We start from the raw sequence: 26085 nt of genomic DNA, 5'->3' as shown, positions 1-26085 counted from the left end.
TGAATAGTAGAAAGGGCAGGCCAAAGATGAGTTTAGTGAACTGGAAGGCTGAATGCACTAATTTTCACATAACTCTATGTAAAATGGCAAGGAGGTGAAAAGTGTAAGAATTTGTTGTAGGTAATGTCCTTTATTTTCTCTTTTAGGGTTTGCAGATTCTCAGCTTTGTTACAATTTTTTCTCAATATTTCTTTCCCACTCTTGGCTTTATACCTTCCAAGAAATTCCTTCCTGTTCTTGTATGCTGATTGCCCTCCTCTAATTTTGCAGCATTGCTACAGATAAATTTCTAGATTTGTGTTTCTGTTGTCACTTAAGAAGAATTTGGAGAAGGATGAGAAATGAAAGTTGAGATTCCATCAGTTATCTTGAACCACAACATTGAGAGAAGATCCTTTTCATATTGATTACCTTGTTTTTTGATTTTGGTCTTTTTGTTTTACCTTGTTCCTTTAAATTTGGTTTATTTTTCAGAGTTTTTGTGTAGAAACTATGTTGCCAGAAGAAGTACTTTTCTTGAAAGATTGCCTTGTCCACCAGAGTGACACAGAGATTAGTGGTGGTCTCTGTCATCCCAAAGAGATCCTACATGTTCAGGGTATTTCTCATTGGGCACCTGCTAGCATTGGACCATGTAGTCAGTCTATCAAGGTTAGTAGAAACACTTAATGTTTTCTTGTTTTTGTGGCAGTTGAGTAAATATGTGAGGTAAGTTGACAAGTTGGCTCTTTTTTAACAATAAAGTTTACAATCCAACCATATTCTTTATCACATTAGTGATCCCAGATATGTATGGTGACATCTTTAAAAGGGGGAACTTGATTTACAGGCAAAAGCAATTAAGAAAACCAATTTGATATATTATTTCATCTATAAAAAGTTAATCAAAATACATGCTATGCAGATATTTTGGTAATTAATGGAAAATAAATATAAATTTGTTTTACAGTACAGTTTTAAATGTTTAAAAATAATTCCCAGATCAGTTTCTGCAGTGGAAAACTTCTGGTGGTTCTTATTTGTTGTAGTCTTAGTTTTAGGATAGAAAATGAAGATATTTGTTATTTTTTGGTTATTGATTTTTAGCTTAATTAAATGATGATCAGACGATGTACTCTAGATGATTTTAGTCTCATGCCATTTGTTTAGGCTTGCTTTATGGCCCAGGAAATGATCAGTTTTGGTAAATGATCCATATGCACTTATAAATATTCTGTCATTGTTGAGTGTAGTGTTGTATATATGCCAATTAAGGATGGTTTTTTGAAAGTACCCTTTAGATTTTCTGTATCTTTCCTGATTTTTTTGTTTCCTTTCTTTACCAGTAATTGAGAGAGGTGATTGTATGGCTTTGTCTTTCCCTTTAAGTTTTGTCAATTTTTGCTTCAGATATTTGAAGGTATGTGAAAGCAAATTTAGAATTTTTTTAGCCTTCTAATGGATTTCCTTTTATCCTACATGCACTTTAAAAGTAGAGTAACTGCACCAACTTTTTTGGTTTGTGTTTCCATGGCATATATTTTTCCATCCTTTCTCTATCTTTATATTTAAACAATATCAATTGTAAGTAGCATCTAATTGTATATTTTAATCCAGTTTGAAAATATTTGCCTTTTGATTGAAGCAATTACTTTTAATGTAATTACTCATGTATTTGTGTTTATACTTATCTCTTTTCTGCTTTTCTCACTTGTTTCATGTTCCTTTTTTCCTTATTTACATTATGCAAGGTTAATCAGACTTCTTTCATTATGCTGTCCCCCTCCCTTTATTGGTTTGTTAGTTATACATTCTTTTACAACGTTTTAGTGCATATCCTAAAGAATACATCATACAGTCTGAACTTATTATGACCTAATGTAATTTCATGCATATAAAACTTTTTGGACAATGCTAAAACCTAAGAATATTTTACGTCTGTATAGCACCACCCTTTGCGTTATTATATCAATCATTTTAGTCCTACATGTGTTGCTCCCCACAAGACATCATAATTACTGTTTTGTATAGTCAGTATTCATTTATATTTACCCACGTTTTTGCTCTTCCTCTTGAATTTCTCTGTTTTCATTTGGAATTATTTGGGATCATTGTCCTTTTGCCAGGAGAACTCACTTTGGTATTTATTTTAGTGAGGATATATGCTGGCAACAATTTCACTTGCTTTTTGTTTTCTGCTAATGTCTTTATTCCACCTTCACTTTTGGAGGACATTTTGAAGAGTATAAAATCCTAGGATGACAGTTTTCTTTCAGCAGCTTGAAAATGTCATTCCAGAATCTGTCTTTCATTATTTCCATTGAGAAGTTAGCTATCATTCTTATTTATGTAACTTTGAAGGTAAGGTATATTTTTTTCTGTTTGGCTATTTGGTTATGTTCAAGGGGTTTTTTCTCTTTTAGTTTTGAGCGGTTTCAGTATGATGTGTCTTAGTGTGGTTTTCTTTGCCTTGATGTCTTTCATTTGGAAAGTCTTCGCTGTTAGTTCTTTAATTGTTTCTTTTCCTATTTTTCTCCCCTCTCCCCCTCTAGGGCACCAATTTTTACCAGTCATATTACAGTTACAAAAATTTTAGTATTTCCGTCTCTTGTATTCATCAGATTTCATCCCATTATAGCTCTTTTTATCCAACCTGATAGCTCAAATAAATAGGTCATCTGTTGCTCTCTTTTTTTCTCCTGTACTGTTTTGTATCACGTCTGTTTTTTATTTTTTTCATAATGCCAAATATTATATTTGCTAAACTGTAGTGACTCTAGATAATATTGCCTTGCTCTGTGGATCTGGTTGGACCACAGCATGTTGGCAGATTACCTTATCCTAATTCTAGGACTCAACTGCAGATTTGGTAATGCTCAGTCTACAACTTGTCTGTCTCTGCTTCTCTAGCAGGTGGACACCTGAGTTCCCAATTGAGATCCTGGAATTTTTAATCAGGATCTCTGCCCCTTGGACGTTTCTGAGCTGTAGTTTTGGCCTCCTTGGGACTGTGAGGCAGTGGAAAACCTTGCTCAGTCCTTCATTGGCTTTCTGCCCAGCTTCTTATCCTCCTGTGTTGTGTAATTCAGTAATTCAGCAAATGATTTCTTATTTTTCAGTTCATTTATCTTTTAGAAATGCATACTTTATTGTTTGTACTAAATTTTCTAAAATAATTGCATACATCATAAAGCATATACTTTTAGAATGTAGTAACTTTCCTTATCTGAGCACTTAGGGAAAAAAGGCTTCTTCATATAGTCTGTTTTCCCTGGAACACAACTAGAGTTTGTTGGTTTGTTTTTCTTCTTTTTTATTTTCTTAACCAGGCCTCAGAGTTTGTATCATTAAAGTAGTTATTCTTGTTTGGAATAGTCATAAGATTATAAAATTTAGCGTTGGAAGGAACCTAAGACATCATCTTCTCTTGGCTAACCTCCCACACAGTGCAGAAATGTTTCCTGCAGCATCCTTGGCATATGCTCATCCGGTCTCAATTTGGATATCTTCAGCAAAGGAGCTCATCATTTCCTGAAACAATCCATTCTGTTGGACAACTCTATTTTAAAAATCCTTATGTTGAGCTAAAATATGCCTCTTTGTAACTTATACTCATTTACTCATTGTTTCAAGTTTTCCTTCTGGAATAAGTCAAAACAAGAGAACGTTTCAGATAGCTGTACTTAAAGCAGCTCTAAATGCCATCCCTGCTTTTTATTTTTAATTTAACTTTTCTTGTTTTGCTTTCTTATCCCAAAGCATTGAACATTAATTGCTAAGCTTGGATTATAATCATGAGGAAGGCCATCTATTTGGTAAAGATTAAAAAAATATCTTTACATTATACAAATCCCTCTGATATTTTAAAGCAAAATTATTTTTATAGTTATCTTGAATTACGTTTTTGTATGCAAATAATAAGAAGAAGACTGCCGCCTATTTTCAGAGATGACACTACATAACCATTGTGGCAATGTAGAGAAAACCAATCTTCAGTTTTAGAAATATGTTGAAATCTAGGGGTGTGCATTTTTGTTTTCTTTTCATATTTGTAGACTGTCTTTAAAACTTGTTGTTTGTGAATTAATAATAATGACAATAATGTTATAGCAGCTAATTTTTATTGAGTACTTACTATGTATAATTCATGTATCTTGTCTCTACTTTGAGACTGAATTCTCTGCTCAATAAGAGCTCTCTAATCTCTTATAGTATAATTTATGACCCAAAGAGGACACTCTTAGAGTCAAAGAAGGTACTATTAGTAATTACACTGAGACAATGGGTATAAACTTAAACAGTTCAGGCAGAGCAGGACTTATAGTCGCTCTTCTTTTTCTTTTTTGAGGAAGATTAGCCCTGAGCTAACATCTGCTGCCAATCTTCCTCTTTTTGCTGAGGAAGACTGGCCCTGAGCTAACATCCATGCCCATCTTCCTCCACTTTATATATGGGACACCTGCCACAGTATGGCTTGGCAAGTGGTGCGTAGGTCCGCATCCAGGATCGGAGCTGGCGAACCCCAGGCCGCAGAAGCAGAACATGCGAACTTAACCACTGTGCCACTGGGCTGGCCCCATAATCACTCTTCTTAAAGCTGAATTCTAGGTTATTCTATCAGTTAATACCATTGCCTACAAATTTACATATGTATGCCACAGTGTTTCAAATAGCTCTAAAAGCCATCTTTAAAAGGTTATTATGTTCTGCCCTGCTTATGCTTTAAGCTCCCACTTGAATCCCACCCTCTCCTTCACATTCATGATTGCACAATGTAGTTTGGTAGGCAGAATTTGCTACATTTTTCATAAATTGTCAAAAATGAAAAAAAAATCCGTGGTTCTTGTTCTACCCTTCTTCAGCTAAAATAGGGGAAGCCGTAGGGCTTGGAATGCTAGACGCTATCCCTGACAGTCCCTTATTGGTCTTTAAGGCGTTCCCAAGATGTGGGAAGAGGTGGAGTTTGAAGAGTCAGAGCTGTTGTGTTTATGACTACCAGATTTCCAGACTTAATTAAAGACAGAGCATGGGGAACACCTGGTGCTTCCAAATTATTTTGCAAAAATGACATTTTTGCAAAACAAATCCCATGATCCCTAAAGAATGCCTGTCTTCATTCTAAGCAGTGTTCTCAACCTTGGCTGCACAATCTGGTGGGACTGATATCTGGGTTTCACTCTGATTTAATTGATCTGGGATGAGGCCTGGGTTTGGGACTTTTAAAATTTCCCCAGGTCATTCTAATATATATCTAAGGTTGAAAGCAACTATTCTAAAGTTACACAGGACCAAAAAAAAGGTCGGGGGGGAGACATTTCTAGGTCCAAGATTTGTGATTGCAAGTACTGGCATAAGTAAAGGCATGTAGGAGGACCACATAGACTACAGTATTCACACCTCAAGTTCTAGGAATCACTCTGAAATATCTGGTTAATTCCAAAAGAAACTTTCAGAATTCTGCCGGTCAGATAGAGGGTGGATGGGATTCTTATTTTCCCCCGAAAATATATCTTTTTAGACTCAACCTAACAAAAATCATGTTAAGATCTTCTGTTCATAAAATAAGAACTTGGTGAGTTAGTTCCTTTTTTGCAATATCAAATACTCCAGAAATTGGATCAAAGCAATGATCAGGCAAACTTTGGAAAAATAATGGCTATCTGCTTCCTTTTATTAGTAGAAGAGAAAGATAGAGTATAGAAATAGTTTCTTCCCTCTGCTCTTGCCTTTTTACCCTTTAAAATGGGTTTTAAGGTAGTGACTATTGTGTCTCTAAGGAGGTGAGTTTCACACAACTAATTTTCGTTAGGAGTAGTATTAGATGTTCATCATACAAAGGTGCCTCGTCTTTTTGTGCTCTCTTTTCTAATGTGTGCATGGCCACAGTCAGCCAGACTCCCTGTGCTGCTTCTAGTAGTGCTGAGGAAAATAGTTTTTCACTTTAGTATCAAATACTCTTTTTCTTAATGACTTTACATCATCATTTCCTTTGCTCTATTTTTTTTTAAATGTGTATACAATTTTCTTTCCTGAGTGAGTTATCTCCAAAAGGGTGGCTGCCAAATCATGGTTTTGACCCATTGATTAGATATTTCTGATTCTATCTCCTAGGATAAAACAAATCTCACCTGAGCCAGCAGCTCAGCTCTCATGGCAAACCCTGGTCCACAACTCTGCCAGGAGGCCGTACTGCAATCACACTTCAGTTCTGAGAGTTAATAGTTTCCTCACGCTCCTCCCTCTGTCAAGGATATTTAGCTGAGTTTGAGCATATGACTTCAGTTCATAAAAAGTTTACAAGTGCAGCTGGAATGCTTAGCATTTGATCGTTATATAAATAAGTATTTGAGAACATATGTAAACTTGACAGTGTTAGTACCACATGTTCCAGTAACACAATAATGTACATTGAATGTCCGTTCTCACTTTCGGCTTGTTTATTTTGGCAGTATCTCTTTATCTGCTGAGTTTCAGATAAGCGTGTTTTAACTCTATCCATAGTGTTGATCCTCTTGTTGTTACATTTATTACATTTAGTGTATAGAAGTAAAAATAACATAGACATTAATACATAGAGTCATTTTTTACATGTCTCTATAAAATACAAATATTTCAACTCCTAAATGTTTATAGTATATAGAGAATAAAGAACTCTTCTCTGGGCATATGTATGTACTCTCATCACTATAGGAATTGCCTTTCCAATTATGGCTTGTCCAAGTATTTTCTTTTTCTTTCTGACCACTAGACACTTACATTAAGAGACTTCTGTTTATTGCACAAACTCTTCTGCCTTCCTCCGATCTTCCCCGCCCCCTCACCATAACTGGCTATATCTTGATATGGTAGATGCTATTGGCATTCTAAAGCACAATTTTTTTTCTTTACGGTTTTATTTTGTAATTATTTCAAAATTACAGAAAAATTGCAAGAAGAAGAATAGTACACATAACATTCATATATCTTCTACCCAGATTCACCTGTTGTATACATTTTGCCCCATTCCCTTTTCCTTTATCAGATGGGTGTACCCTCTCACTCTCTCGCTCCCTCTCTTTTTGCATATGTATATTGTGTGTGCATGTATATATATAAACATGTGTATATTTTGCATCTGTTTATGTGAGTGTGTATACATGTGTACACACATTTTTTCTGAACCTTTTGAAAGTTAGTTGCATGGTCTGTGACTCTTAAATACTTTAGTGTGTAGTTTTTCTAAGAATAGGAATATTATCTTACATACAAGTACATTTAAAATTGGTGTGTTTTTCTAATCTTCCGTCTGTATTCCAATTTTGTTAGTTGACCAAATGATATTCTTTATAGAATATCCAGGTCTTACTTTTTGAGTCAGGTTAACATGTTTGGATGTGTTTCCTTCAGGGGTCCATGCTGAGGTAGTTATAGGGTCCTGGGAACCATTGTGGCCCAGTGGTTTCCTGAAGGAGGTAACTTATTCGGATGAAAAATCCAAATATAGTCAAGAATGAAAGCAAATGGTTGAAGCCAGAAACTCAGTTCTAAGCCTCAGTATGAGAAGATATGTAAGGCCCAACAAGGACAATCAATCATGAGACTGGTTGCAAAACGTGGTACAATAGGTGTTAAGCAAGAGGCTTAGAACGAATGCCCTGAGGCTGATGGAGGTCTGTTTTTATGTGAAGACATCTCTATAGCAAGGAAGCAAACTTGACAGCCTGAAAGAGCCAGATTCTGCCTTGCTTGGGCTTTGAGTGATGGAAGACCATGACACGGTTTGGGGCATGGCTTATGTGAGGTGAGAGTTCCCATCAGTGATCCTCTGGAGCAGAACCTGAAATGGCCTTGAGAGACGAGGAGTCCAGGACCTCCAATACTTGCTACCTCTGATTTTGAGGGATGGGGTAGAGAAATAAAAGTAAGTATAGTAAGGATTAGTAGGAAAAAAGGAGTAAAAGGCAAGTGGATAAATGATTTCTGATTTTCAGAGTGGACCTAAGAATCATGCTTCAGGTTTCCAGAAAGGATTCATGACACAGTTTTAGAAGAAAGAAAGTCAACTGAGTTCAGTGCTTGAATTGTTTCCCTTGGTGGGAAATGTGTTCTCTTTATATGTAATACTGTAAAAAATTATTTTAGAAGCACACAGTGTTATAAACTTCAAGCTTGTGTCCAAAAATACAGGAAAACAAGAAAAATGTGCATGAAGTTAAGTAAGAGTAGATCTAATTAGCATTCTTATAGAATGAGCTGGAGATTTACTGGAGATTTACTAAAGGGAAAAATACCAGAACACCAGACTAGCACATCAATCATTTGAAATTGTCTGACAGTCTTGAAGAGGATATCCTGGCTGCAAAAAGCACGTAGCTGTCTTAAGGCTAGGGGCCCAGGTCAGAACATAGTAAGAACAAAAGATGAGCAATTTTGAGAGGAACCAGCTGGCTTAAGGTGATCCAAAGTGCACAGATGTTAAAGGCTTACTGTTCCAACAATACCATTACCTAACACAAGAATAACAGAATAACCATTAAAAAAATTACAAAGCTTGATTTACCATGTTGACCCTTGAGGTCTAACTATATGTATGTTTCTTTTCCATCATGCTAATTTTCTATTTCTATTTTAATGTTATTTCATTTTGTATCTTCTGGTTGATGGCTATAAGAAAGAACAGAATTTCTTATAAAAGTTGAAAAATAAAATGTAACTGATCTTTCTTAGAACTATGTATAAAATTCTGTTGATATGAGATATTTAGTAGGTTTTTTAAAAGGTCTAATCACAATAGCCAAGAATCTAGTAATTTCCGCTATGCTTACATCAAAATTCTCCAAACTCTCAGACAGGTGGTTTTGTGGCAAGTAGAGAAATGTTAGATCTCAAATCAATTACGAACCTTCTGATGTGGTAATTGAGTATAAAAGGGAATAATCTAAACCTTAAGACCTAAGTGGTTTGAGTCATGGGAGTAATCAGGGACTGAAAACAAAAGTGGTTTGGAAAATGTTAATTTAGTTGTTGGGGATATGTTGCAGTTCAAGTCATGAAAAAGAGTTCTACGTTCTTTAAGACTGTGGTCATTGTTTTCTATTCAGTGCTATGGAACACTTTGTGAGTGTAAGGAATGTTCCTGATAATTATTTGGAGGTATTCCATACCCTAGAAAGGAGTCACTGTGTGCCCTTTAAAGGTATTTAAAGTGAAGCACCCACCATGTATGGTAGAATCCACTGCATGCTCCCTGACTGGGAGGTATCCAAGTTATTTATTCAGCAAGTATTAAGTCCTGAATAAAAACCTTTATGCATATCCCTGTAGCATTACTGAGCACATGAGGGGGCCATGTGAAAATTCTCTGCTGCATGCACCATGCCGTGAAAAGAGACTTCCCCATTTGCTCTTATACAACAGTGTGAAAACAATACTATTAAAAGTGCTCCTCTGTGACTAGTTGTCTCCATTTTCAATTCTAGGACATAGTAACTGTATAAATAAGCAGAATTTCAAATTTGATTATCAAACTCTGTAAGTACATCACGTTCATTTGTTATTTGTATTCAGAGACTGTGAGAGTGAGACTCTCTAGCTGCAGCTTGCTTCCTTTTTTATAAAACCATCAAAATAGCTTCATGGAGATTGCTTTGAAGAATGGCTTAAATATACTCTTTTTTTTCTTTCTTCTCAGGTTAGTGTCACTTCAAAAATAAAAATAAAAATAGGCACTCTTATTGGAACTTTAGGAGTAAAGCTGGGTATAAACAGGCTTAGAATATACTTAACTGTGGTAATCCTTCCCAACACACATAGAGATGAATTGATAACCGGATTTGGCATTTCAAATATTTTTTACCCGAGGCAAGGGCTTTAAGGTGTTTTCTTGGTATTAGAGAGTTTAGAGATGAAAAAGGTGCCATTTATTATTTTCTCTTCCTGTCAGCTTAAGACTTCTCTTTGCAATCATGTTTATAATACTGGGCCTATCTGTTCTTAAATGTTTTACCTGTTGAAGAATGTTCCATCAGAGTATGTGCTAAAATCTTAGATTGTGTGTACCCAAGCCGTTAACTGAATAATAAGTCTGATAAAATCAAATAAGGTAACTTATTGGAAGAGGACCTTGGACTTGGAATCAGAAGTAATGAGTTCTAATTAGGAATCCGTGATATAATTTGTATATGATCATGAGCAAATCGCTTAGTGTCTCTTGATTCTCTATTTCCTCATGTGAGATGTGAGCAGTTTTGGCTAGCCTAGATTCCTCCAGTGTGAAATACATTTCATCAGCTACACATCAAATAAATAAGTCATTTCATCATGTTAACCACATTAACTGATCAGTTCATCCAAAATATTTAAACCATTTATAATAAGACTATGAACAATCAGAAAACTACATTGTTATGTCTTGAGAACATTGAATGTTGATACCTGCTCTCTTAATACTGGGATTACTTTGCCAAGTAATGGCAGTTAAAAAGATCTGTCTCTTGAATATGGTAGTAGTATACCATTTTGCTGCAGTATTATCTTCCAGAGTATAATCACTGCTTACCTAATGCCGAGGCCACAGACTATAAATGAAAAAAATCGTTAACTTTCACAATCTCCCTTCTCATGGGACTCAAGGAAGAAAAAGCTGTCCTCCTTTAAAAAGACAACTATATTCCCACTGATTTGAATAATTTTCTATTCACCAAAACTGATAGAATATTTTACTATCAACAGATTTTTTCTGATTGCAAAGACGTGACCTTATAGCATACTTATTGAAAAAAGCATAGGATTTCAAGTCAGGAGATCTCGCTTCAAGAATCTGTTCTATCACGTATTATGTAGATATGATTAGGGTAATTCATTGAACATCTCTGAGCCTCAGTTTCTTTATTTTTAACGAGGCAGTAGTAGTAATACTTGTCTTTGGAGCTGTTGTCTGAATGAGATGAAATAATGAATGTGGATCATAAAGGCTAGTATGCATTATTATTAACATTACTGTTAGAAAAATATTCTGAAATATTTTATATTTAATAAATTGTATTTTTTCCATCTAACTACAGATAGATAACATCATACATTCACAGAAAGTATTATTTGGGTCAGCCTCAGTGGCCTAGTGGTTAAGTTCAGTGTGCTCCACTTCGGCAGCCTGGGATGGGTTCCCAGGCATGGACTGACACTGCTTTGTTAGTGGCCATGCTGTGCTGGTGGCCCACATACTAAAAAAAAAAAAAAAAAAGAGGGAGATTGGCATGGATGTTAGCTCAGGGCAAATCTTCCTCAGCAAAAAAAAAAAAAAAAAGTATTATTAAACTCACATATTAAAGGTAGAAGGAAGGAATGGGAATGGAATGAACGTTTCTTGAGTACTCTGCCACAGCATCAGGAAAAGCCAGACAATAGCTTTATTTTCTAACTCCTACGTAACGTACTTTCTAACTCCTATATAAGAGACAGGGCCTCACCATATTATCACCTCCATAAGAGAAGGGAACTCTGTACCTTTCTGGATGCTATAAACTGTGGAACAAAGAACAGTTGCTCGAAATTGGAGAAACTCTAGGTTTTCCTCCACCACCTCAGTCCTGTACGATTTCTCCAAATTTTATTTTCTTACTATATAAACCATTCGTAAGTATGTGGCTTGCAAGTCTAATGGATGTGGCCCCACCCCAAGCTGTGAACTGATTTGTGTATCAGAAGACTGCTATTCCAATTTGAATCAAGGTGGATTTTTAGCTGAAATGCCATGAGAAAAAAAACTGAGAAAAGAAAAACCTTCTTCATTATGAATATGAGATAATTACTTTTCAAAAATCATTGCAGCCCCAATCCAAGACCGGGCCACAAGGTTTAATTGTGGGTGTGCTATTTACAGATTAATTAGGACATTTAACTTCATTTTTTATACCACAGAATTAATCCCATAAAAATTAGTGATCTCGAAGGAGTCAGTTGTCAACTCTGACAGGATCTCTTTGCCATAATCTATTAAAATGCTGCTTTTATCTTGTCTTGCCTGTGTCATATTTTATGGATTTTTTCATAAACACTGCCTATACTTCATAAATGTCTCAATTTTCTAGTCTATTAACATTACTTCAAAAGCAATTGATAAAAGAGTAGGGCATGCATGAAATAATACACCAATAATGTGAAGTGCTGGAGGCAAGAACAGTGGGTAGGATCTGCACAGCTTGTGAACTGAAACAATGAAAGGATGTTTTATCTACTACAATAAGGAAACAAATGATCATTTTTGATAGTAGGAAAAAGATTGCTAGTAATTGGGCAGATGAAAAATGGGTTACACGAAAAATACGGCATATTTTGAAAATGAAACTGAAATGAGAAAATAAACATCCCCAAGTATTTATTTACATTACGGGGAACCTTTTCCCTTTGGTTACTAAAGATTTGGTATTCAGCTTGATTTCGCTTAGACGTGATAGTCTTATTCTGTCTGTAAACAATATTTCCTTTGTATGCATATATTTAACAAACCTATTAATATGGGTATTTTTATGTATTAACTACAATAAATATTGAATGTTGAGATTAGTTTTTTTAATTTTTATAATTTTAATTTTTGAAATCAGTTGAATTTTTCTTTCCAGGTTTAGATGATATGTCTATAGCATGTTCTTTTGTATTTTTAAAGCACTAACATATGATGTAGGTTGATATAATGAAATGAGAAGCTTATCTGGATTTGTATGACAAATATAATTCACAGAAATGTAAACAAACTGACTTTTCAAAACTTAGTCATTTATTATATATTTAAATCAACCAAATAAAAAACAAAGAAGAGAAAAACATTAAGTAGATATGGAGTTCCTGATTTTTCCTTTCATTTTATTCTCTATATTGCACCACGTGATTTAGCTAAATGAAACCAGATGCTGTTCTAGACATTCATTCTTAAGATATCATGCTTTATAAAATGAATGACCATAGGTCCCATTATGCCTAGACAGTCCTAGTGTTTACCCTTATCAATAACTCCTTTCACTCTCAAAATGTGCTGGCTTGGATGACAAAGTATAAGGTCACCCATTAAACTATGTGGTCAAATGAATGTTAGAAGGAATGTTTTAGTAATACACTTAAGTTTAAATTTCTTTAAACCTATATAGTACTATCTGAAAGAATTAATGTGATTTAGTGTTAAATTCAGAAAAGTTTTTGGTTCTTGAGTCATGTTCTTTTTTTAAGTTGGAAACAAGACCATCTTGTTGTTGCTCAGGTCAAGAATTAATCTCGAATAACTCCATGGTGATTATTCAGTTCTAAGACTTGAAAGTGGATGATTTTTCTCATGTCCTGAGAGGTGGTGATAGAGTAGGTTGTTGAGTTCTATTAGTGGTACTCTGTGAAGCAGGTGATGCAGTTGAATAAAGTACAGGACCCAGCATAACGATACTGTATGTACCTGTGACCTTACAGGGATCAAGGAGATTCTTTAGTCCTCAGATGTTGCAAAGAACATTTGAGAACCCTGGTCCTCAGTACTAACCAAAGGAAGCAGCCACCAGAGTGTTGTGAGGAATATCCAGGCTTACCATGTGGATGAAATACAATAAGCAACATATAGTTTATTAATGTGACCTAATTTCCACGCCTCTCTCAAACTCACTTCTCCTTCAATCTTCCTCACCACAGAAAACATCTTAAATATTCACGCAGTTGCTTAAGCCAAAAACATAGAGATTTTCCATGTTCCCTCTTTCGTTCACTATATGTATCAACAAATTCCGCCACTTCTACTCCTAGAATCCAGTCAGAATCTACCTGCTTGTTTTCATCCCCGCTCTTACAATACAAGTGCAAGCTACCTTCGTCCTTCTCCATGGTTTTGTAATAGCCATATTATCTGATCTCCCCACTTCTCTTCTTGCCTCCTCCCCCACAATTCCTTCTAAACATGGTACTCAAAATGACCTTTTAAGAATGTAAATCTGCAAAAACTGACAAATGAGACTTCATTAAACTGAAAAGCTACTACGCAGCATAGGAAGCAATCCACAGAAAGAAAAGGAAAACAATGGAATGGGAGAAAATATTTGCAAACCATAGATCTGTTAAGGGGTTAATTTCCAAAATATATAAAGAAGTCCTACAACTCAATAGCAAAAAAACTAATAATATGATCTTAAAAATAGTCTAAGAACTTGAATAGACATTTTCCAAAGAAGATATACAAATAGGCACCAGGTATGTGAAAAAATGCTTAGCGTCACTAATCAGTGAAATGCAAATCAAAACCAAAATGAGATATGTCACCTTGCAGCTACTAAGATGGCCATTATCAAAAAAACAAAAGACAAGTGTTGGAGAGAATGTGGAGAAAATAGAACCCTTGTAAACTGTTACTGGGAGTGCAAAATGGTGCAGCTGCTATGGAAAACAGTATGGAGATTCCTCAAAAAATTAAAAATAGAGCTATCATATGATCCAACAAACCTACTTCTGGGTATTTATCCAAAAGAATAAAAATCAGGGTCTTGAAGAGATGTTAGTACTCCTATATTCATTGCAGCACTATTCACAATAGCCAAGGTGTGGAGTCAACCAAAATGTCCATTGACAGATGAATAGATAACAAAAATGTGGTATATACATATAGTGGATTATTATACAGCCCTAAAAAAAGAAGGAAATCCTCCAATATGTGACAACATGGGTGAACCTTGAGGACATTATACTAAGTGAAATAAATCACACAGAGAAGGACAAATACTACATGATTCTACTTATATAAGGTATCTGAAATAGTCAAACTCATTAGAAATAGAATGTTGGTTGCCAGGGGCTCGGGGGAGGGAGAAATGGGCTGTTGCTAATCAACAGATAGAAAGTTTCAATTGTACAAGATGAATAAGTTCTAAAGGTCTGCTGTGCAATATTTTGGCTATAGATAACACTACTGTATTGTACACTTAAAAATCTGTTAAGAAGTTAGATCTCATGTTACGTGGTCTTACCACAATACAATAAAACTAAAAGTTTTTTTTAAAAAAATATAAATCTGATCACATAATTTAGTAGTTTACATTAAAAGTAGGATAAAATCCAAGCTCTTCACTGTAGCCTATGAGCACTACATGATAGAACCCCTGCCTTCCCCATCTCCTACCATTCTCTCCCTTTTCACCGTACTCCAGCCCACTCTCTCTTATTTATGCTCCCCACCCAGCATGCCAAGCTTATTCTCACTTGATGTTGCCTCTGCTTGTCTGGCTCCTCTTTGTCATCAGATTATCTTTTATGGGGCCTTCCCTGACTATCCTATTGAATACTGTTTCAACTCACCCCTCATTCCAGCCCCTATTTTACCCCCTCTAGTTCTAGACCAGCAATGATGACTTGAAGCTAGCTTTGCCAAATATCATCATAGAAGCTAACATTTATTGAGCACTTACTATGTATGTGCCAGAACTATTCTAAGGGTTTTACATGAATTCTACTTCCCACAACAATCCTATGAGATAGATGCTATTATTAATCTCTCTTTTTAGATGAGAAAACCAAAGCACAGAGAAGATAACTCAGTAGGAAGTGGCAGAACCAAAATATGAACCCAGACTTTTCTGGCTCTTTACCACAACACTGTGCTGCTTTTTTTGTAGTTGGGTGAACCATGCCACATAGTCGGGAGAGTCTTTTGGGGATTTGAAGGCCAACATGGGTACAGAAAAGATAAAACCAGGTCAGCACTCGAGGACAAAGACCAGAAGCAGCTTGGTGAATTACCACTACTCAGTATGGACAGAGCAAATGCAGAGCCTGGCACCAGCCAAGATGCAAAGCTGAGTCAACTGGTGAGTTGCCATGTGAGTGCAGGTAGGAGGATGAAAGCAGAGGCAGACATGCAAGCTGCCCACGTACTGAGCTCTTGTTTGTTTGTGTCCCTCATCTCACTGGCTGTTTCTTCTCTGTCTCCTTTGCAGGCTCATCCTCTCTACCTTCTGTGAGTTCAGCTCTAGGCCCTCTTTTCATGCCATACTTCCTTCGTAAGTAATCTCATCCATATGTATGACCTCAGTCACCACCTATGTACACACAAAAAGCTCACAAATTTATATCCTTAGTCTAGAGCATTCCTCAGTGCTCCTGACTTTTATATCTAACTGTATTTTGCCATGTTTTCATAAATGTGTGAAGAGAGATCAAACTTAGGATGCCCAAACTAAAATTCATGATTTATCCCTTAAATCTTGGCCTCTACCAAAGTCCCTAGGTCAGTGGTGGGTAAACACAAAACCTTGATGACATCCTTCAAATCTCCTTTTCCCTTCCCCTCATTTTTCATATCCAAATGTGATAAGACATCAAGTGATCTTCTTTCAAAATATCTCTGGAATCCATTCACTTCTCACCACCTCTGCCCTTACAGTCTGAGTACAAACTCCCATCATCACTCACCCAGACTGTTCTAGCAGCTTCCTCACTGGTCTTGGTATCAACTCTGGCTCTCCAGCCAGAGTGATGTTCTCTTAATAGTGCATATTTGATTGTGTTGACCCCTTTGTTTCTTCTCCAGTACTACTCTTTCCACCTGGTCCACACTTTCAGCTTCCATTCATTCATTCATTCAACTACATTCTACGAGATGAACATACAGCCCGGACCTTAAAATATTTATATTTTAGTGGAGAAGCAGACACTAAATACACAAACAAGTAGAATAATTTCAGATTCGGCTAAGTACTGTGAGGGAAATAAATTAAGACACAGAGATAGAGAATAATTAGGAGAGGTATCCACTTTTAGATTAGATTGTCAAGGATGTCTTTCTCCCAAGGATTAGCTATGTGAAGATCTGGGAAAGAGGCAGGAAGGAGCTAGAGTTGGGGGAGCATAGTGAATGAGAAAGAAAATCTTTGGAGAGATAGGAGTTGGTGATAGGAAGTAAAAGTGGATGGTTTGGCACACACTCTGGAGATAGAGCTAACAGAATTTACCATTGATTGGTAAAAGAAAGGTGGGAATTAAGGATGGTGCCTAGATATTTGGCTTGACCATCAAATGAATGGTAGTCCTCTAAATTGAGATGGAGAAGAGTAGGGAGGGTTTGGTGAGCATAGGGGAAAATCAGGTTTTTCTTTTGGCCAGGGCGGGTTAAATTTACAGTACCTGATAGACATCCAAGTGGCTGTGTGAAGCAGGTAGATGATTGTATGAGTCTGGAACTCAAGGAGAGGTCAGGCCTTAGGTATAAAATTGAAAGTCATAGCATATAGATGGGGTTAAAATCTAGGAACTGAATAAAGTCACCTATAGTGAAAAGATAAAGAAATGAAGCGGAGAGGGATCGAGTCCTGTAGCACTCTTAATAAAATCAGTTAATCTCCTTTTGTGTATTCCTATCTGTTAGAGATAAAAAGAAAACCAAGAAAATGTGGTATCTCGGAAGTGACAGAAGTGCTTAAAGAATGAGGGAATGGGAAAAAAATAAAGAAGAATTGGGTAGTGGAACAAATGCTGCTCTGAATGGAATAAGATGAGGACAGGGAACTTACCTCTGGATTTGGCAAAGTGGGCGTTGTTGAGAACTTAGACAAGACTACATTTAACAGACTGGTAGAGATAAACGCCTGATACCTATTGGTTAAAGTGCAAGTGGGAGAAGAGACAGTGGATATGGACTGCGCTTCCAAGGAGTTTTGCTATGTAGGGGAACAGAAATAGGGCAGTTGCAAATTGGGGTCAAGAGATTATTGTTTTTAAGGTGGAAGTTACTACAGCATATTTTTATGTTAATGGGTATATCCAAATGAAAGGATAAAACCACACATAGGACAGCAAAATAGTAATTTTAGACTCTAAGTCCTTGTATTGGCAAAATGGATGGGAACTTTAATTGGAATGATTAATGTTAAATAGGAGCAGGGATGATTCGATTGTCATCTGAGAGAAGGTGCAGAATGGCTCATCTGTTTGTAGATTTGGCACTAGGAAAATGAAATAAGACGCCAGGATATCAGCTTAGAGAAGATGAGGTATAACATGGTTGTCAGGAGAATGAGGAAGTTAAAATACTAAGGAAATATAGGAGGACTGAGCGACATTAGAGGCCTGTTTGAAATTTGTGATCATAAATTTAATGTGGTATCTGTCTGCATAGTTAGGTGTTTTTCTCCAGAGATAATCAGCAGTTTGGATGGTGGCACCAAGTAGTTGGAGAGTTGCATGTAGTTTTTGGGATTTTAACAAGAAAATACAATAGAGTAGCAAGGGACAAAGAAGTTAAAGGTATGATTAAAGGATCGAGCCCAGAATCTGAGCAGATGAGGAGGGAGATGAGCATGTGAGGGGGAGGTGCGAGTATAGTAAAGAGTCGTGGCATCAATGAGTTGGAAGTCTGAATGAGATTAAAAAATTTTAGAGAGAGGAGACTAGAACAAGTAGGCTCTAAGGTTAGAAGATAGTAGTTAGAAAATGGGATGTTTAAAATCAAAATTTTGGAAGTAATTTGGTTATTGGTGATGACATAGTTGGCCAATGTTTCTCACACTTTTTGGACTGGACCCAGTAAGTAGTATAATTTTCAAAACAACTTAGTATGCCCATATATGTGTGATATGTAACTGAAAGCAATTTTCGTGAAACAATGTTTACCTTGCTTAATGTAATAAACGTATTTTAAAATCTATTCTATGTTGCTTAAAAGAACAAAGCCTGGTTTTAACTCATTAAATCAAATCAAAATTCACTGATTTTTGTGATTACCAATGGACCAAAACTTGCAGTTTGAAAACACAGCTCTGACAACTATGGGAATGGGTAACTGAGGCAGGCTGAGGGAAAAGGTTGTAGGAAATGGAGAATTCAGACACCTGAGAGTCCACAGCGTCAGATGGATTATCTATCTAGCTGTGGAAGCCACCAAGGCTGACAGGAGTAATGGCATGGTGGGAGACGGTGACATAGATGGTAACTTAGTCCGTGAATGAGTGTGGTGCCAAGTCATAGGTGCTTGACGATATCCAGTAGGGGAAGGGTGGTGTAGTCTGGCGGTTTTCCGCTTCTAAGAGGTTGTAGCTTTTAAGGAACTAGAAAGGACACAGCAGCCCCAGCTACTAGGATGTGAAGTGGGAAAGAAAAAAAGAGCCTCTGTTTTGATGGCCTTGGGGGAAGATGTGGGCTTGGAATATAGCCTGGTTTCACTGAGCAAAAAGATGAAAAGAGAGTTGAGAGAAGGGATTGTGGATATGGAGAATTTTTTTGCTGTGGGATTAAGTTTGGGCTTTCTGTGGGGCCCAGGGAAAGGCTATGGGCAGTCGGAGATGGGTGGGAGATGGGGTCAAATGGAAACAACTTGGGAAGCTTGGACTGAGATAACACGGATCTGATTAGTCTCAATGGTAACAGGGAAAGTGGGTGGTCAGTCCATATGAGCCTTCTTCACAGACTTGGTTTCTCAGCTACTTTGTAGAGGTGAGATGGTGGTGTTTCAGTTGAGGAAGAGCGACCTCATTGGGAGCAAGGCAATTCCAAGGACTTCCGTTCAATCCTGAGGTAGCTGATGTAGCAATAGGAGGGGTTTGGGGGCTGTGAGGAGAGGCAGTTTCACTGAGCCCCTTGAACTCACCACGCTCCTTCCTGCAACAGGACATTTGCACATACCTCAGTCTGTGCCTGGAAACTAGCTAACTATCTGTCTTCTCTCAGATCTCTGCACAAGCCTCACATCCTCAGGAAAACTTTTTCTGACTCCCTTGCCTCCCTGACCAGGCTCTTACAGCACCTTGCACTTCACCTTTGAATCTATTTACCACATGTCACGGTTGCCATTTTACACCTATCTGTGGGATTGTTTTGATCAGATTTGACTTCTTTACTAAAATAAGCTCCATTGAAAGGGGCCTATACCTGCTTTTGTTCACTGCTGTATCTCAGGCACAGTGTATGGCATATAGTAGGTGCTCAATCAGAGCTGGCAGATGTTGATGACCAAAAAAAGAGGGTTGACACGGGGGAGGCAGTGCAAAGGGAGCTAAAGAGAACCAACAGGAGACATTGTTGAAATTGCGAGGGAGACATCTTGCTGCAATTAGTGGGGCTCCTTTTGCAGGTCTACAGCTCAATCCTGGTGCACATGACCTAGCTGATCTTGAGCGAGCAATACAGTGAACCTAACGTCTGGAAGCAAAAAACTATTCAAAGACTGTATTAATTGCAACAGCAATCACCAGAGGAAGTGCTGATTTGGGGGACAACAAAACTCTGGAGGCAACTTCAAACATAGCTCCTGTGAGAACCTAGTCCTGACTAAGGAGATAACAACTGTTACAGTTCTATAAGTGTCTGAGGGAGCATGGTGGACCCAGGAGAGAAAAGGTGCTTTTGGGGTGGAATTGGGCAGGAAGGAGGAGAGGAGAAGAGGATAGAAAGTAGCATTGCAACAGTTTGAAGCAGGGAAGCAGTTGGCCATATTTGCAGTAGTGTCAGGAACTGAGGCTCTTTGGGGAATGTGGCCATGCCAAAGATAGTTATTGGGGAAAGGCAGAGTTAGTCAGAGTTGGAGCAAACGACTTAACTAGCTGAGATGTGGGACTCTCTCCCAGCTGAGTAGGACTTGGAGTCTAGAGGCTGGAATGCGAAAGGTTTTATGGAAACTGTGCTCATCTCATGCTAAAAGTGTCACCCAAGACAAAATAAGATAGTAGTACAGAGTTAGGTCCTCTTGGGCAAAAGTCATAACAAATTTGAAGGATTATCTCTAAGGAAGATTTCCTTCTGTTTCCATTGTAATTTCGTGCCAGTCAGGAACACCATTACATTCCTCTCACACCCACCTCTTCTGTGCATTTACAGTGCATACTCTCCATCTGTCTTGTTAAGACCTGTGTGTAAGAAGTGATTTTTTTGCCTTACTGGATCATCATTCAATAGCGGAGTAGGACACCTCTGAGCAATCACTGAGTTTCATCTTTCTGTCACAAAGGAATTCAGTGACTCACCTCTTGCAACTGCATTAACTCCTTCAGGCCAAGAGGCCAATGGCCAGCATTTGGGAGGAAGTAATTTACTAAATGGTGCCCTTGTGGCCAGAAAGGCTTAACACAAATAAAAGAGAGAAACCACAGATTCCATTTTTCCTCTTCAGAGTGTTGGAAACAATTAGGATTAATTATGTGTTTTTGTGTGAAAGTGACGATATGAATTTCAATGGCATATAGAAAAAGGAGATAAGCCTATTTTTTAAGAGAAATAGTTCCAGTTTAGGTGCATTATAGCTAAACAATGTCTTTATGAGATATGAGAAGGAGATAACTAAATTATTCATATTATAATTTTATTTGTATTCTATTCTTTATTTTTTCTGTAAAATGTCCCTATTTGTTATTAAAACTAGCACGTTTTGTAAAGAGATTTATGTTAATTACAAAGAAAGATGCCTTAGTCAGAATAGCAAATTCTATAGTGAATTTCATGGTTTTTTATGTGTGATCTCTATAGTGTAGAATATTTCTTGCTAATGGTTCATGCCATCTATATATCTAGTGATCTTTGAACCCCGCATTCATTATTATGGTTATAACTATACCCAAATGGCAACGTATTATTAAAATATGAGGCACTGATTGAAGAAACTAGATATAATTATGCTTGTAAAGGAAAACAAACCTTCTCAGAGTTTTCAGAAGACAAAATAATACCTTTAAAATGTTAGACTCTGAGTAAACACGTTATGACAGATGACAAATGCCAGGTTTTCTAACAAAGAGGGAGAGAGACTGAACATCATATCAAAGGACGTCTCCAAAAGGTGCTTACTTCAAAAATCTGCACTTCTTTTTCTAAAAGGAAGTTTCTCAGAATTTCCTTTTGATAGACTTGAAATTTTTTATTATCCAGATGAATAAATATAAAATTGTTTTTATTTCAACAGACTCTGAAGTCTTACCAATGGGTAGTGTCATCACTAACTTTGCACTATTAACTTCTGGCCCAGGAGGTCTATTTCTGTGTCGTGAGGCCAGGAGCCTGAAAAAATAACGAAAACGAGTCCCTGTCACAGCTGAACCAGTTCCATGATCATATTAGTCCTACCAGTGCGGGCGGAAACACAGGTATCAAAAACTCTCATATCAAGATGCAAAAATATCATGTCTGTCAAGAGAAACCTAGACTTGGAGGGCTCATCTTAAGCTAGGTGTCTTGCTCACTGACCAAGAGTTGATCGTTGGTCTATTGAACTTCTCTCTAGAAGGGGATATATTCATTATCGGTCAAGACCAGTAGACAATTTATATTTATAGTATTTTTTAATGTACTAATAGCTTAATAACACTGCCAGATGTTTGGAAAGTGTGTTTACTTTGGTTACAACTATAAGGAATATATTTTTTAGCACGATAACCTGTTTTCCTAAATACATTTTTTGTCAAAAAAATTATTTATCTATGAAAATGTGTTTTGGGATTGCCTGAACGTTTAGATGTTTGTACTGATAATTCTTTTAACACTAGCACTCCTTTTAGGGCTCAGTTCTGAAAGCTTTCCTGAGAAGGGCAGAAAGTTCTTATAGGAGGAAGCAAGAAAGCTGGTAATGAATCAAGTATTAAGAGAAAGGAGTGGCAATGGCTAAGGTCAGAAAAAAAAGAGTGAGCAAGGAGACATGAACAAGATTACAAAAAAGAGAACAGTGGTATGTGAGATAAGAAATAAAGAAGCAAAAACTCTCGCAGAAGAAAAGGAAAAATAAGACCTAGAATAAAAATGTATATATTGTAAGAAGTTACCACCCTGACAACATGATTCCCATTAATCTCTACCCAAACACCTTTCTTCATATCTGCCTGGTCATTCATAAGCAGACCAGGCTGAGCTCTCTGCCTTAAGCCCTAAGGTATCACAACATCATCTTTTGTAGCTGAGATGCTAGAGTAAATCCTGGAAAATTGAGAGGGGATGGGAACGTTAAGAGACTACAAGAAAATTTATGCCATTTACCATCTATTAAGTCAGTTTCTCCTTCATAAGAATATCTTATCCAAAAGAGCAGAAAATATGGAAGAAGAACCAAAAATTAAATTATAGGGTTTATACATAAAAACAATTTAAGAGTGTGATACTGTGGCATTTTATCATAACATGAAAGTCTGTAGGCTGTGTTAGAAGATCATGCTTTCCTTGTTATTTTTTACCTGGATTGCTAACCAGTGTTTAACATATTTTTGGTACTTATTGTTGATTGTCTGGTTAGAGGCATGTAGGTTTTTATTTTAAATAAACTATCAAATTGTAAAGACCAAAAAAAAAAAAAAATGGCAGTGAGATTATTTTCTGTAATGCTCCAGCTTTCACTTCTTTGAGGATTAGGTGAATTTTCTGCTAATGCTTTTGGAGCATAGTCCCTTATTGCCTGTGAGTAGCTTACACGGTGGACATTGTTTCTTTTAGACAAAATTGACTTGTGCTGGGAACTTTTAATGTTAACTACGTGAGAAAGGGATGAGTTTAATTATTTATTTTGCCTCCTAAAATCCATTGTAGTTAATTAGTTGGGATTATATGTGCAGCCAGAAAAAAAGGTATCACATAAACCAAAAGTGAAAAATACCCTAACCTTCTAGTAACAAACACTCTGGCATGCACAAAGGGCGGATGCATTAAGTGGTGGAGGGAGGGACGGAAGTGGATAATTATTTGTAGCAATGCTTTTACTGTTGTTCGAATGAGACAGACTAACAGTGGCAGCAGTCATTTTGCTGAATCAAAGTCCATGTTAGTCGCATTATACACTGCCACAAAAGGTTGTTAAGGCTGGCATTAGCATGTACCACTGAGGACATTGGAAGGACTCGATCTGTCACACTAAATCGCCTTCTTGCCCTCAACCATTGAAGTCTCCAGCTCCTCTGACATGTTCTTTCATTAATGGCCTGGCCTTGACAACTGATCCTAATTGCCTCTGAACCGCACTTCATGTATTATTGGTGTCTGCCTGCCCTGGTTCATGTCAACAAGCCACAGCATGCACAGGGTGTGCCCAGTGCCTTTGCTGAAGCCATGCTCACGTTGTCGTATTCCTCTGAGGGGCTTGGGTGTCCCTGGGAGTAAAGTAGAAAGCTAAAGATCTTCCTGTATCTTCTTAGTAGTATTTTAATGTCGATTTGTGCTGTGTACTTATCAAGCTTATATAAGGACTCAGCAAAACGTGAAAGCAATTATGCAACCTTCCCTTCAGCACTGATGTCAATGCTGACTTAAATTTGCCCTTATTTTAGTAACTAGTAAAATGTGTGTTTAATGTAAAATCCTTTTTCAACTTTAGATAGTACAGTTTGCCTTCCTTTTCCCCTGATTATGCATAACAATTTCAATTTCATGTATGATAATAGCCAAAAAAGGGTCTATAATATTGTGTAGTTTCCAGGTAGAAGTATGCATTAGACCAGAATTCCCCAAAAGTAAATTATTAGAGGTTTGAATAGGATATTTTACTCCTAACGCTTCTCAACAGATTTATATTTACTACATTTTCTAGAAGTAGTTAAAATAATCAATTTTAGTGCATTACATATATTTAGAAGTCTTTATTTTCTTCTGACGTTTCAGAAGACACTCATAAAGGACACATTTTACTATCTTATAAGGTGAGTTATTTGCTTACAGCAAAATATTTTAAAACCTAAAACATAACATTTGAAATGTTCAAAATATCTACCTCTTTTTTTTGGACGTGTCCCTGAGATTTAAAATTTACCTCATTCCTATGACAATTTTTTACAATCACATCTCTGAACAATAACACGAGATCCCTTCAATATTTTCATCCTTTTTTATTTATTGAAGGCAGTTTTCTGGTGAGCCTTTTAAGCATGCAAGTTCTACCCGTGATCATAAAAAATAAATCATAGAAGCTCTCCGGTGCTAGGTATCATTTAGCCTAATCTAGACAGTGACATTTGGGCCACTAACAGCATAATCATGGTTATTGCTACAAATTGCTCCATGTTTGAGTTTTAATGTTATAAGTAAATTATGCCACCGGATAAAATATATGTTTCTTTGAGAATTAAACATGTTTATTTCAGCAATGTGGCCATGGAATATCACGTAGACTTTAGGCTTCTTTCATGTAGTAATACTGCCACCTTCTGAAGCACAGCGGGATTGTCCTCAAGGTTAGCAGTCTTACTCTTAAGACTTCTCAGGTGGCCATTTGCAGTGATCCAGCAGAAAAAAAACTGCCAATCAAAAGCACTCAAGTCTAAAAACTGTCCGTTTTTTTTTTTATCATATAAATGATACATTTGATCTTAACTCTTCATTTTAAATAGCTAAAAATGAATAAGGGTATCCAGCAGTCAGTAAAAATGCTATTTACTCCTTGCATTTTCCCACGGAATGCCTTTTATTTTCTGGACTTGAGAACAGTCTTGATTGGTGATCTGTAGTTTCCTGTCAGACGGCTCAATTGATGTAAAGTTAATTCTGCTGTGGAAGTTACACAGCAAGAGCAGTTGCCTCGCAGAAGTGGGGCAGTGGTGGCCACAGCTGGGATTGCGAGAAGGGGGAGGCAAATGTTGTTTTCCTATCATTCAATCAGACAGTATGCCCTTCAGCAGAACAGCAAGCCCTCCTGATTCTTTAGAATTAGTGAGATTAGCATGAACCACATAATGCAGGATGATGGAATTTGTCATAATTTGCATTGTCCTGGAAAAATGCGGGTTGATAGAGCGATGCATCTTGGAGCATGTCATGTCCCACGGGCAGGTCACAGAGGAAGCTTGGCAGAAATAATTTTATATGTGCATCAGTAGCAAATGCATCATAAACAATTTGTCAAAACAAAAGAATATAAATCAGAAGAGGTTAGGAAGGTAGAGAAAGTAGAGTCATTGAGGAAGCATCTCAAAGAACTGGATATGCCATCCTCTGATATTGCATTTTCAGAGAATAAATGAAAATACATAGAATGAGTGACTTCATTCTCCTTTCGGTTTTGAATTCCCAAATCCTTACTATAAGTCGTTCCTTTCTCCATGGTCTATGAGTCAAATCTTGGAAAATACGTGTGTGTTTCTACAAAGTTTATTTATGGAAGCCCCTTACAGAAATTATCAAATACAGCCACATTAGGAAAGGTTTTCTGAGAGATTG

At 36.9% G+C, this 26085-nt stretch overlaps 1 long non-coding RNA gene across 1 annotated transcript in view; it reads left to right on the top strand.

Annotated features, from left to right (window-relative positions):
* Positions 1-519: 519 nt before the first annotated feature.
* Positions 520-26085, top strand: part of LOC124235664 (uncharacterized) — a 42047-nt gene continuing 16481 nt past the window's right edge. Inside the window, exons 1-4 of the long non-coding RNA XR_006887538.1 lie at positions 520-651; positions 15594-15785; positions 15915-15977; positions 21926-22043. This is a non-coding gene — a long non-coding RNA (uncharacterized LOC124235664). The remainder of the gene's footprint in view (positions 652-15593; positions 15786-15914; positions 15978-21925; positions 22044-26085) is intronic.

Source organism: Equus quagga, chromosome 2, assembly GCF_021613505.1.
Source record: "Equus quagga isolate Etosha38 chromosome 2, UCLA_HA_Equagga_1.0, whole genome shotgun sequence".
NCBI lineage: Eukaryota > Metazoa > Chordata > Mammalia > Perissodactyla > Equidae > Equus > Equus quagga.
The sequence above is the reverse complement of the archived record's forward strand: the minus strand, read 5'-3'. Positions and strand labels throughout refer to the sequence as shown.